Source organism: Aquarana catesbeiana, linkage group LG03, assembly GCF_042186555.1.
Source record: "Aquarana catesbeiana isolate 2022-GZ linkage group LG03, ASM4218655v1, whole genome shotgun sequence".
NCBI classification, from domain to species: Eukaryota; Metazoa; Chordata; class Amphibia; order Anura; family Ranidae; genus Aquarana; species Aquarana catesbeiana.
Genome location: NC_133326.1, coordinates 30,590,891 through 30,604,709, shown reverse-complemented (window position 1 = coordinate 30,604,709; position 13,819 = coordinate 30,590,891).

Below are 13,819 nucleotides of genomic sequence, written 5' to 3'. Positions count from 1 at the left end.
CCTATCTTAATTCCTCTTATATCTGGGTTCTTTTCTAATTCCTGCTAGGAGCGGTTCCAATGACAAAACAAATAATAGAGGGGACAGGGGGCACCCGTGTCTCATTCCATTATGCATCTGAAAAGGTAGCGATAATGTCCCATTGATCATTACCCTGGCTGTGGGGTGGTTGAATAATGCCTTAATCCAATGGGTCATCCTTGGGCCTATTCCCATTGCCTCCAGAGTACTCATCATAAACCCCCAGTCTACTCTATCAAGTGCTTTTTCAGTGTCTATTGAGAGGAGTAGTCCTGGGGATCTACCTTCTTTCATTATTTGAAGCAGCAGTAACGTTCTTACCACATTATCTCTCCCCTCCCTCCCTGGGATGAATCCCACTTGGTCGGCATGCACCAAATCGTTCATTACAACTTTCATCCTACTTGCCAACACTTTAGCAAACAGCTTTGTGTCGGCATTTAGTAATGCAATAGGCCTGTAACTTGAGCATATGGTGGCATCTTTTCCTTCCTTTGGGATAATAGTAATTGCGGCCACTAATGCATCCCTATTCATTTCCCAACTTGTACCTATTCCATTCATATATGAGCATAATCTAGGCACTAAGATTTCTTTAAACTTTTTATAATAGTATGTCGTAAGTCCATCTGGACATGGACTTTTCCCGGTTGCAGTGTTTTTTAGGGCTCGACTAGTCTCTTCTTCTGTTATCGGTTCTTCGAGGGCCCTTAGTTTATCCTCTGGCATTACCTTTAATCTTGCATCTTTTAAGAAATCTTTTGTTTTCTTTTCTTTTTCAACCTTCTCTAATTCCGAGACCTGCTTTCCCTTTTGTTTTACTGAGTACAGTTCCCCATAGTATTTCTGGAATACACCTACTATTTCTTTTGTTGTATATATCATTTCCCCAGTACTATCCTGTATTTTCTGTATTTTCTGTATTTTATGTAATTTGCTCATTTCTTCCTCTTTAACATATTGGCTAAATACTTCTCTGTCTTATTCCCCCCATTGATACCTCTGCTTTTTAATTCTATTAAATGTCTTTCTTGTTTCCTGTTCCGGCAACTCTTTTAATTCCTCTCTTTTCAAGGACAACAGTACAATATAGCTCTGGTTCGTTCCCTTTTTTATGCTGCTGTTCTAAATCATAAATTTCTTTTGTTAGGTCTTCCATTTTCCTTATTCTCTCTTTTTTTTCCACCCCCATGGCTATCAAAATGCCTCTTATATAGGCTTTATGGGACTCCCAAATTGGTATCATTTATTCTGAAGTATTGCACTAACTCTCTTTTTATTCTGTCCTCCGCTTCTTTATCTTGGATTAGTTCTTCATTTAGTCTCCATGTATTTTGCCTATTTTGGACACTAGATATCCTTATTTTCATTGTTACTGGGGCGTGGTCTGAAAAAGTAGTTACCTGAATATTTGTGCTATTTACTGATTCCAGTAATCTATATTCGATTATTAGGTAATCAATTCTTGAGTATGTCCCGTGCACAGGGGAATGAAATGTATAATCTTGTGTTTTAGGGTGTTGCTCTCTCCACACATCTATCATTTGATTCTGATGTAGTTTCTTTTTTAATTTCTTCAGCTGCACATTTCCAGTCTCCTGTGCCCAGAACATACTGTCTATCTTAGGTTTCATACAGAAGTTGAAATCTCCTGCCATAATCACTCCCCCTCTCCTAAAATCCATTCATTTTCCCAAAACTTAATTTAGAAATTTTATTGGGCTTTTGTTGGGACAATAGATATTTGCTAGCGCACATTCCATGTCACATAGTTTTCCCCCCAGGAAAAGGTAGCGACCTTTAGGGTCTACCATCCTTTTCCCTATGGAAAACCTCACTACTCTGGCAAACCCGATAGCTACCCCCTTAGCCCTTTTTGTTGTAGTGTCTCTGTAATACCATTTTGGGAAATCTTTTGAGTTTAATTTTATATTTGTTTTATGGGAAATGTGTTTCTTGTAGGAAAACCACCTCTACTGCATGTCTTTTGACCTCTCTTAGGATATTATATCTCTTTATAGATTCATTTAAAAATTTTAGTGATGTCATCTTTGCTCATTGTACTCCCTTCTCCTCTCTTTACCTTCTTCTTCCAGCTCTGTCACTCAATCTGGTTGGCTATATCCTTCTATAAGGATCATTTGCTGTAACATAAGCAAAGAGGAGTCAACAGGACCAGGAGAGACCATTTTTTTTGTGAGAGGTTCCCTTTCTTCTCCCCTCCCCTCCCCCTCCCCCCCCTCTTTTTGGGGAATTTTGATCGCCACATGATCAATGGATCGAAGGCTATCCCTCCTACTCTTACCCTTTGATTCCCTCCCCTTGAGGTTGAGCTGTTTTTGCACTCCAGCCCGAGCCGATGCTCCCCTACTTGAGGGTACCTCCCCCGAACCCACTCTCTCCCCTATAGTCCATTTCTTTTTGTTTTTTTCTTTCATTTCCCCTTGCCCCTTCCCCCTTCAGTCCGGCGCCTCCCCAGTTATAGTTAATCTTTTCTTTTCCCCCTATTCTTTCTCCTATGTTTTTTTTCTTCGTTGATGCTTCCCCTTCTTTGGAGTTAGTTCCCATTGTTGTTGTTCCTCAGTATTTATTATTCTCTCTTGCATTTCCCACCAGGGGTTGGGATGTCCAACTTTTTGCAGAATCTTTCTGTTTCTTCTGGGTACCTTAATGTTGCTGAGCGGCCTTCCTTTTGGCCTATTAGGCAGGACGGGAAGCCCCAAAAGTACTGAATGTCACAAGCCTTCATTTATTCCAGTAAAGGTTTAAGTGTTCTCCTTGCCAACGTTTCTGGTGCCAAGTCCGGGAATGCCTGTTTTGTTTACTTTTTAAACCTTCCTAGATCTGCTCTTTGTTTTTATAATTATGAAATCTCACAATCACATCTCTCGGGACTTCCCCCGCCATGTCCACCGGCTTCCTAATTCGATGTATTCTTTCAAATTTTATTTTTTCAATTGTTGTTTTTCTCAGCAATGGGCAAAATACTTTATTCATTTTATAGCTCCTCTTCCTCTGATTCGGGTAAACCCCGGATTCTTAAATTTTTCCTTCTATTGGGGTTTTCCTGATCTTCAATTTTATACATCATACTTCTCTGTTCCCTCTGTATGCTTTTCATCTGTTCTTTAAGTTCAATTATTTCTGCTGCTGATTTTAATGGTTCCGTCCATCTGCTTGCTCTCAGTCCCCAGCTGTTTACCCGGGCTTTCCTTACCCCCTTCTTGTGTCATGTATTTCTTTATTGTCCCCAGACTGGCATTTACTTTGGGAGGGTTTATTCCCGCCCCTCTAGTTTATTGACCTCTTATTTTACTCTATAGTCTGGGAAGTAAATATTTATATGTACTGTCCTGGGGGGTGATGTTCCTCTTCTTATTTCCCCAAAGGGGGATATTACAGTCCTGTTTAAGCTCCTCTTTGCTTGCGGGAGGTATGCAGGGGATTGAGAGGGGGGATATGGGCCGGGAGTCCCCAACCAATGAGACTGGGGGCCCCAATCCTTCTGTCCTTTCAGTTTATTGGTGCCTCTACCTCTGCCCAAACCTCCTTAGCCTCTCCTCTTTTTTTTTCCAAATCCCAGCAGTCTCTTTGTCCAGTTAGTCTCTCTCACAGACCTCTACTGGTATTGGCTGATATTGATTGATGTTATCCAGCTATATACTCAGTGGGATATCACAGTTCCAACATATACAGTAGGGAGGTAAAAATTGATTTAACTCATCCCCTCTGCAGTAGATGGCTTGCAGGTGCAGGTACTGGCTTCAAGGCACACTGCATACTCCGGATGTTTCTTCCCATAGTCCTTACATTTACTGCACCTCACAGACTGAAACACAGCCTAGGGCTAAGAGCCTCCGAAGGAGCTAATGGCTGAGCAGAACCAGGGGGTTGATTTATTCCTTAGGTCCGTTGTGCCTTTGAAAGCACTACTGGTTTGGGTCAAGTGACCATTCTTTTGCCACCTCTGCCATGCTCTCCTCCTCTCTCCTTCTCTCCTGGCGTCTCTCACACGCTGCTTAATAAACGCGGCTTCCACTTCCGCCTTTAAGCTCTCTCTTTCACCACCCCCCTGATCTCACGTCTTCCTCACACCCTCCTCTGCTCGCCCCTTCACCACATCCAGGGGGTCCCAGTAGTGGAAAGCAGGTCCATCCTTCCTGGGGGGATCGCCAGGCACCAAGGTACGAGGGGGGAGGGCAGGGGGAACCCAGGCTCCTAGCCTGCTGGCTGCATTGAGATGGGAGCTTTTGTGGGCTTGAAAGGTCCTGGCTCAGCATCGGCTCCTTGCTGGCGCCATCAGCAGGCTCCTCCCTCAATTTTTTTAAGGTTTATTTCCCCTTTATTTTAACCTGGTGATCCAGCCAGTAACACACTTCCTGTATTAGAGTGTCTCCAATCTGGATGGTGGAGCAATGAAGCCACCCTTGGACAGCAGAATTGTCAGTCAGTGGGGGTCGGGGAGGGGAACTAGCAGATTTTGATGGACTTGACTAACAAGCTAAAGTCGAACTCCAGCTAATACTTTTTAAGCAGTTACAGCAACAATTTTTCTTTTTGGGATAAAGGTTTTACATATAAATAAAAGCTGATCACTGTAAGCACCCCTGTCAGTAGTAAATGGTTTGTCTCAACAACCTAAACTACCATTTTTGCTCAACAGCTTACATGTGATGCAACCATCACATGTAAGGAACTGTAATATGCAATAAAAATAATAATAATGATAATAATAATAATAATATATGCAGTTTAATGCATATGCACATTTTTGGTGGTTTTTATTTTTTACTAAATAAATGGAAAACAACGTTTTTCTTAGTTTCCGTTATAAAATTTAGCAAATAAGTAATTTTTCTTCTTCACTGATGTGTATTGATGAGGCTACACTGAGGTGAACTGATGAAGCTGCAATGATGTGCACTGATAAGGCTACACTGAGGTGAACTGATGAGGCTGCACTGATGTGCACTGATAAGGCTACACTGAGGTGAACTGATTCAGCTGCACTGATGGGTACTGATGAGGCGGTACCGATGTGCACTGATAAGCTACACTGATGAGCACTGATGAGGAGGCACTGACGAGGCTGCACTGATGAGATGGCACTGATGGGCTTTGATAAGCTGCACTGATAGGCACTGATAAGCTACACTGATGGGCACTGATGGGGCTGCACTGATACTCAGGGTACTCCTGTACTCACTGTGCACCCACTGTGCAATTTCTGTGTGAGGAAATTGACAAGAGCTGCTAATCGACAAACTGTTGTTTACATTGTGACAGCTGTGATTGGACACAGCTTATCACTTGGTAAAGGACACCTGTGATTGGCCCTTTACCCCAATCTGTTATCAGCTGTGTCCAAAGCACACAGTGGTTGCAGAGAATGCCGAAAGGGTGGGTGTGCATGACAGTATAATGAACAATAATTCAGAGACTGAACAATTTTGTGCAAAACTGCAGAAAACTTCAGTCTAAACAACTGGTTGAGTGAAAAGACTCAGGTGAGGGAAGTACTAAGAAGAAGCCAGAAAGGAAAATAGAGAATATGAAGGTACAGAGCAAAAAAGGAGAAGAGAGAGAAAGAAAAGGGAAAAAAAAGGGGTGGGGGATATGGGGGAGAGGGAAAATCACACAGGCCCTGGTATGAATCCACTAGGGGGTTACAAAGCACCAAAACTGGCTGTGTGTTGTGTGGGGAAAGTGTAAGATAGTCAAGGTTCCCATATTAGGAATTTAGAATGGGAGTCATGCAAGATGCTGGACCATCATAGTGGTCAAACAGTCTTTCACTGCTGCAAATGAGACCATGGGTGTTCCCAGGCCTTGGCTACGGTACGCTTAGCCATAAGAAACAAATAGGTGGCCAGTTTCTGTTGGCAAGAAAATAGACCCTGGACAGGGCAGTGCAATAGGGCCAGCTTTGTATCCAAACAGATGGGTACGTGAAGTAGGGTATGCAGGAGCCCAAAAATCCTAGACCAAAATCCGATTAGGCACGGGCAAGTCCACCAAATTTGGTGGACAACTCCGCGTTGGCCACAGCCCCTAAAACATCAATCACTGTACAAAGGGTTGGCATGTGTCATATATAGCACAGTGGCTAACAGTGTTTAGCACCTCTGCCTAGTAGTGCTAGGGCCGTTGATTTGAATCCAAACCACGGCACTACTTGCATGGAGTTTGCATATTCTCCCTGTGCTTGCGTGGGTTTCTTCCGGGCACTCTGGTTTCCTCCCCTACTTCACTTGTTCATGCTGGTAGGTTAATTGGCTCCTGTCCAAATTGGCCCTAGTAAGTGTATATATGAATGTGAATTAGGGACCTTAGATTGTAAGCTCCTTGAAGGCAGGGACTGATTTTAATGTGCAATAACCTGTATATGTAAAGCACTGTGTAAATTGACTGTGCTATATAAGAACCTGTATTTTTAACCTATATGTTGTGCCCTTAAATGTCTTCTTGTAACAATTTTTGTTGTTTCTGTTGGTATAAAATATCTAGAATCTTATGATGGACGAGGGACATCCACTCATCCTTTGGGACTAGTATATAAAACAGAGTTTGAAGGAGGTCAAAAGTTCTGGACCAAAATATGGTCAGCTTCAGGCAAGGCCACCAAATATGTAATACATTCCTTCATTGACTGCAACCTCTGAAGCACCTGTCCCTGTAATTGAGGATAGCATTAATTATTTGAGCTGGGTTATAAGTCATCTTTTTTCTTACTAAATTATATGCATTACCACATTTTGTAACTTGTCATTGCTCTTTGTACTAAATTATCAAAAAAAGCACTTTTTCACATTCCATTGTTCAGCCCTAACACAAAGGCCCTTATTTCTATTAATAAAAAGACTGAAGCTTGGCAACACCTGCCATACTATTAACTTTGTTCTGTTTGCTGTCCAATGATGAAAGGAGATATCTGATTGGTTCCTATGGGATGCTGTACGTGTTTGCCCCTTCCATTGCCTTACTAAAAAGGTTGACAAAAAAAAAAAGCAGAGCACATTTGCTTTCCTGCTCAGGCACCTTAAGCAGTGCCACAGCTGCGTCTCCCAGGCATGAAATGGCTGAATGATAGATCCTGGCAAGTGATCATAGATAACGACGACTGGCGAGAAAACAAACTATTAATCTCAGTTTTCCTGGCTTATTTTACAGCAAGGTTCCCACCACATTCTCGAAACATCTCCCAACATCTCACTGTGCAGCTGTATATATTAAATGTAATTTTAGAATCATAGCCCTTCCTCTAGACTCTATGGCAAATTCAGAGGGGTTTAGTGCAATTTCACAGTGACTTGGTGAAAGAACGGCCTGTTAGGTAATATGGAGAGAGAGCAACACTCGTTCTCAAGCTTTCCTAACACAGATTTGACCGAACTTCTGTTCATTCATCTTCACACTGTCTTAGTTTCATTATACGTTGCAAATAGGCAGTCATTTTTCATTGGTGTGATCTTTAACTAGTCTGAAATGAAACTGGTAGGGGAGGTTCATCTCAGTGCTTTGAACATTCATTACGCTTCCAAGCAGTTCCTGCTCACCGCTGGCCTTGGTTTTATTCGTTTATTAACCCCTGGCTACTGGAAAATATAGCCTGCGTTCCACACTTCAGCTTCACTTTCATCCTCTCAAAAGATAAATGTAACCTTAATTTTGCAGCTTCAACGGGTTGGATAAATAATAACAAAGATGTAAGATTCAAAATGACTTCAAAGGAGGGCTTCAAATGACTCGAGTTGACCCCTTAGATGCCAAAGGTACAATAATTCACGAAAAGTCCACCGTGTATTTTATTCCCGTACATTGGGATTATGAATTCATTTGGAAAAGGCTTGCTTTCAATCACCTAGACAGCAGGTGAATGTTACGTTGCACAGAGGATCAGGTGCTCTTATATGTGTTTGAATTACAGACACAAATGTACATTATGCATGTCAAGCACATGATACTTTCTGATGAACTCAGTGTATAGCCAGTTACTATCTTAACTAAGAGTGATAGGTTCCTTATAGCAGAACTAAAGTCTAAAAAGAAAAAAATTGTCTCTTCTGCAAAAAAAGAAACCTACCTGCCTGCTCACAGTATTCTGTAGAATGTACATTGAACTGTGCATTTGCAGCTCAGTTTAAATTCTGGTACAGTGCCATGATAGCTCACTCCTGCACATGCATGGTAGTGATGTCATCCTGCACTGGCCAATCAAGATGGCCAAGCACTGGCCTATCAACAGGATAAGAGACTGCTGTACTGAACTTCTTAGGGCTGATAGCTTTTTTTCACTAGTTGGTCGAAGATCGAGAAGCAGCAGCAACCTGTCTGAGCTCTGTGATTTGCATGTACACAGCTGAGATCGTAAGGCTACTGTGGACAAACCTTCAACTTCTGAGGTGAAGAAGAATTCACTTTTCTCAGGGCCTGGAATATTGTTCCAGAGGCTACATACTAGAGTTTAGGTCTCTGCCTCCACCTCATATCATGTTGTCAAATGTTCTATCCTACCTACAAAAGCAGGTGGATCTTTATGCTGCTCTCCAGCAGCTCCTCTTGCAGAGGGTCATTGTTTCTGTCCAAAAAAAGAGAGGTTTTCAGGATCCTACTCAAACCTGTTAACTGTCTACAAGGTCATTCATTCCATTCTTAATTTGAAGATTCTCAATAGGTTTCTTAGGGTTCAAAAATTCTGTAAGGAATCTACCAGTTCAGTCATTGCTTTCCTTTTGGTCTCTGTGGACATCAAGGATGCCTACTTGAACATCCCCATTTTTCCTCCACACCAATGCTACATTACCAGTTTGATGCTCCTACCTTTGGCCTGTCTACGGCATCTTAACTAAGATGTTAGCTCTTGTCTTAGCTTTGTGGGCACTCAGTGGGATATCTGGACCACCACCTGCTGATGAAACAGTTGGCCCACATTCGGACAGCCAACGTCCATCTAAAAGTGCATACCCTGCAGAGGTTCAGAGGGATCCAAAATCTTCAGAGGTCTGTAGTAGAACTGACCCACCACTTTGGAGTTTCTTGGTCCGATTTTGGACATAGCTTTGTCCAGGGTCTTCTTTTCTTTAGACAAGCTCCTGGTTTTCTGCTCCCAAGTGTGTGCCCTATGATCTAGGAGAGGTCACCATTTTCTTTTGCATAAAAGTCTTAGGCTTGATGGTAGACTTCTTCAAGGCAATACTGTTGTACCTACACCATTCAACTCAATATTCTGCCTGTGTGGGACAAGTAGACTCTGTCTTTGGATCAGCCCTTTTGCCTAGCCAGTAGGGATGAGCCGAACACCCCCCTGTTCGGTTCGCACCAGAACATGCTAACGGGAAAAAAGTTAGTTCGATCACACGAACACCGTTAAAGTCTATGGGACACGAACATGAATAATCAAAAGTGCTAATTTTAAAGGCTAATATGCAAGTTATTGTCATAAAAAGTGTTTGGGGACCTGGGTCCTGCCCCAGGGGACATGGATCAATGCAAAAAAAAGTTTTAAAAACGGCCGTTTTTTCAGGAGCAGTGATTTTAATAATGTTTAAAGTCAAACAATAAAAGTGTAATATCCCTTTAAATTTCGTACCTGGGGGGTGTCTATAGTATGCCTGTAAAGGGGCGCATGTTTCCTGTGTTTAGAACAGTCTGACAGCAAAATGACATTTTGAAGGAAAAAACTCATTTAAAACTACCCGCGGCTATTGCATTGCCTACAATACACATAGAAGTTCATTGATAAAAACGGCATGGGAATTCCCCAAAGGGGAACCCCGAACCAAAATTAAAAAAAAAAAATGACGTGGGAGTCCCCCTAAATTCCATACCAGGCCCTTCAGGTCTGGTATGGATATTAAGGGGAACCCCGGCCAAAATTTTAAAAAAAAAATGACGTGGGGTTCCCCCTAAATTCCATACCAGACCCTTCAGGTCTGGTATGGATTTTAAGGGGAACCACGCGCCAAAAAAAAAAAAAAAAAAAACGGCGTGGGGTCCCCCCAAAAATCCATACCAGACCCTTATCCGAGCACGCAACCTGGCAGGCCGCAGGAAAAGAGGGGGGGACGAGAGTGCGGCCCCCCCCCCCTCCTGAACCGTACCAGGCCACATGCCCTCAACATTGGGAGGGTGCTTTGGGGTAGCCTCCCAAAACACCTTGTCCCCATGTTGATGAGGACAAGGGCCTCATCCCCACAACCCTGGCCGGTGGTTGTGGGGGTCTGCGGGCGGGGGGCTTATCGGAATCTGGAAGCCCCCTTTAACAAGGGGACCCCCAGATCCCGGCCCCCCCCCTGTGTGAAATGGTAAGGGGGTACAAAAGTACCCCTACCATTTCACTAAAAAACTGTCAAAAATGTTAAAAATGACAAGAGACAGTTTTTGACAATTCCTTTATTTAAATATTTCTTCTTTCTTCTATCTTCCTTCATCTTCTGGTTCTTCTGGTTCTTCTGGCTCTTCTGGTTCTTCCTCCGGCGTTCTCGTCCAGCATCTCCTCCGCGGCGTCTTCTATCTTCTTCTCCTCGGGCCGCTCCGCACCCATGGCATGGGGGGGAGACTCCCGCTCTTCTCTTCATCTTCTTCATCTTCTTCTCTTCTTCTCTTCTTCTCTTCTTCATTTTCTTCTCCGGGCCGCTCCGCATCCATGCTGGCATGGAGGGAGGCTCCCGCTGTGTGACGGCGCTCCTCGTCTGACAGTTCTTAAATAACGGGGGGCGGGGCCACCCGGTGACCCCGCCCCCCTCTGACGCATGGGACATGACGGGACTTCCCTGTGGCATTCCCCGTGATGTCACAGGGAAGTCCCGTCAAGTCACCGTGCGTCAGAGGGGGGCGGGGTCACCGGGTGGCCCCACCCCCCGTTATTTAAGAACTGTCAGACGAGGAGCGCCGTCACACAGCGGGAGCCTCCCTCCATGCCAGCATGGATGCGGAGCGGCCCGGAGAAGAAAATGAAGAAGAGAAGAAAAGAAGAAGAGAAGAAGATGAAGAAGAAGAGAAGAGCGGGAGCCTCCCCCCATGCCATGGGTGCGGAGCGGCCCGAGGAGAAGAAGATAGAAGACGCCGCGGAGGAGATGCTGGACGAGAACGCCGGAGGAAGAACCAGAAGAGCCAGAAGAACCAGAAGATGAAGGAAGATAGAAGAAAGAAGAAATATTTAAATAAAGGAATTGTCAAAAACTGTCTCTTGTCATTTTTAACATTTTGACAGTTTTTTAGTGAAATGGTAGGGGTACAGTACCCCCTTACCATTTCACACAGGGGGGGGGCCGGGATCTGGGGGTCCCCTTGTTAAAGGGGGCTTCCAGATTCCGATAAGCCCCCCGCCCGCAGACCCCCACAACCACCGGCCAGGGTTGTGGGGATGAGGCCCTTGTCCTCATCAACATGGGGACAAGGTGTTTTGGGGGGCTACCCCAAAGCACCCTCCCAATGTTGAGGGCATGTGGCCTGGTACGGTTCAGGAGGGGGGGGCGCACTCTCGTCCCCCCCTCTTTTCCTGCGGCCTGCCAGGTTGCGTGCTCGGATAAGGGTCTGGTATGGATTTTTGGGGGGACCCCACGCCGTTTTTTGTTTTTTTTTGGCGCGGGGTTCCCCTTAAAATCCATACCAGACCTGAAGGGTCTGGTATGGAATTTAGGGGGAACCCCACGTCATTTTTTTTTTTTTTTGGCCGGGGTTCCCCTTAATATCCATATCAGACCTGAAGGGCCTGGTATGGAATTTAGGGGGACTCCCACGTCATTTTTTTTTTTTAATTGTGGTTCGGGGTTCCCCTTTGGGGAATTCCCATGCCGTTTTTATCAATGAACTTCTATGTGTATTGTCGGTAATGCAATAGCCGCGGGTAGTTTTAAATGAGTTTTTTCCTTCAAAATGTAATTTTGCTGTCAGACTGTTCTAAACACGGGAAACATGCGCCCCTTTACAGGCATACTATAGACACCCCCCAGGTACGAAATTTAAAGGGATATTACACTTTTATTGTTTGACTTTAAGCATTATTAAAATCACTGCTCCTGAAAAAACGGCCGTTTTTAAAACTTTTTTTTGCATTGATCCATGTCCCCTGGGGCAGGACCCGGGTCCCCAAACACTTTTTATGACAATAACTTGCATATTAGCCTTTAAAATTAGCACTTTTGATCTCTCCCATAGACTTTTAAAGGGTGTTCTGCGGCATTCGAATATGCCGCGAACACCCCAAATTGTTCGCTGTTCGGCGAACTTGCGAACAGCCAATGTTCGAGTCGAACATGAGTTCAACTCGAACCTGAAGCTCATCCCTACTAGCCAGCAAGAACAGGCTTGCTCTGGGGTGGTGATTTTCTAATTCAGAGTTGGAATCAGGGAAGTCATTTCTATCAATGTCTTCAAAGATGGACCTTTTGGCCTCCAGATTCAACAACAAACTAGACAATTTTGTTGCCAGGATCAGGGGCTCTTCGTGACAGATGCCATGGTCACCCTGCAATATTAGTTCATCTTGATCTATACTTTTCCTCTCTAAAGCTCTTTTCCTCTTATGCCCTGCAGAAACACAATGAAGGCCATTCTGGTGATACTTATTGCACTGAATTGGACAATGAGGAAGTACTACTCTGACATACCCAGACTCCTGGTGGACACTCTATGGGCTTTCCCAGATCATCCAGATTTTCTGTCCCAAAAACTGGTCAACCATTCTGCCTCTTGGTAACTGGCTTGGTTTGGCTGTTGAAGCCCAGGTCCACAAAAACCTGGCCGTAGGGAATCAGTCACCTAATGCCCATAATATGTCTACTAGGGATGGTCCCAAAGTTTGAGTCAAACTTAAATTTGACTCGAACATCGGGTGTTCGTTTGCTTGCAAGGGGAACCCTATGATAGAATTAAGAAAAAAAACAGCATCCCCCGTCCATACCAGGCCCTTTGGGTCTTGCATAGATTTTAAGGGGAACTCCATGCCAAAATTAAGAAAAAAAAAACAGCGTGGAGTCCCCCCCCCACCAAAATCCATACCAGGCCCTTAGGGTCTGGCATAGATTTTAAGGGGGACGCGACAGTTTTAAAAAAAAATTAGCACGGGGTCCCCCCCAAAATCCATACCACACCCTTATCTGAGCAAGCAGCCTGCTTGCTCGTCCCCCCTCCTAAACCATACCAGGCCACTTTCCCTCAATATGGGAAGGGTGTTTTGGGGTCCCCCCCAAAGCACCTTGTCCCCATGTTGACGGGACAAGGGCCTCGTCCTGACAACCCTGGCCATGTTTACAGAGTTGCCCCTTAACTCCTGTTGAGAAAGGAGAGCCCCAGCAAACCATGGAAGATGGTGGGGGGGACGTTCCCTCCCACTGCTTGTAAAAGCAGTCTAGAGGCTAATTAGCCTCTAGGATTGCTTTTACATGAAAGCCGACCGCTGGCTGAAAAGAATGATACCAAGATGATAACTAAACCTGCAGGCATCATTCTGGTATAACCACTCAAAGTCCAGCAACATACCAGTATGTTGCTGGTCCTTGTTGGGCATATATTGTAATGTTCTTTTTTTCATGCAGCCTGTGTGATTGATCCGTGGGTATGCCCACCATTAGAATTCCACCCTTTATCCACCCACTTCTAATGATGGGCATACATGCACCATTTTTTTTTAAATTGTGGTGGTGAAATCACCTCCTACAGCACTGGAGTTGCTGATTTACGTATCGTGAGAGCAAACGCTGTTGCTGTCAAGATAAATAAATCAGTGTTGCAGCTGAATGGCGTACCTGAAAAGCAAACAATGGTAACGATAAAAAATTAACTCAATAAAACAACT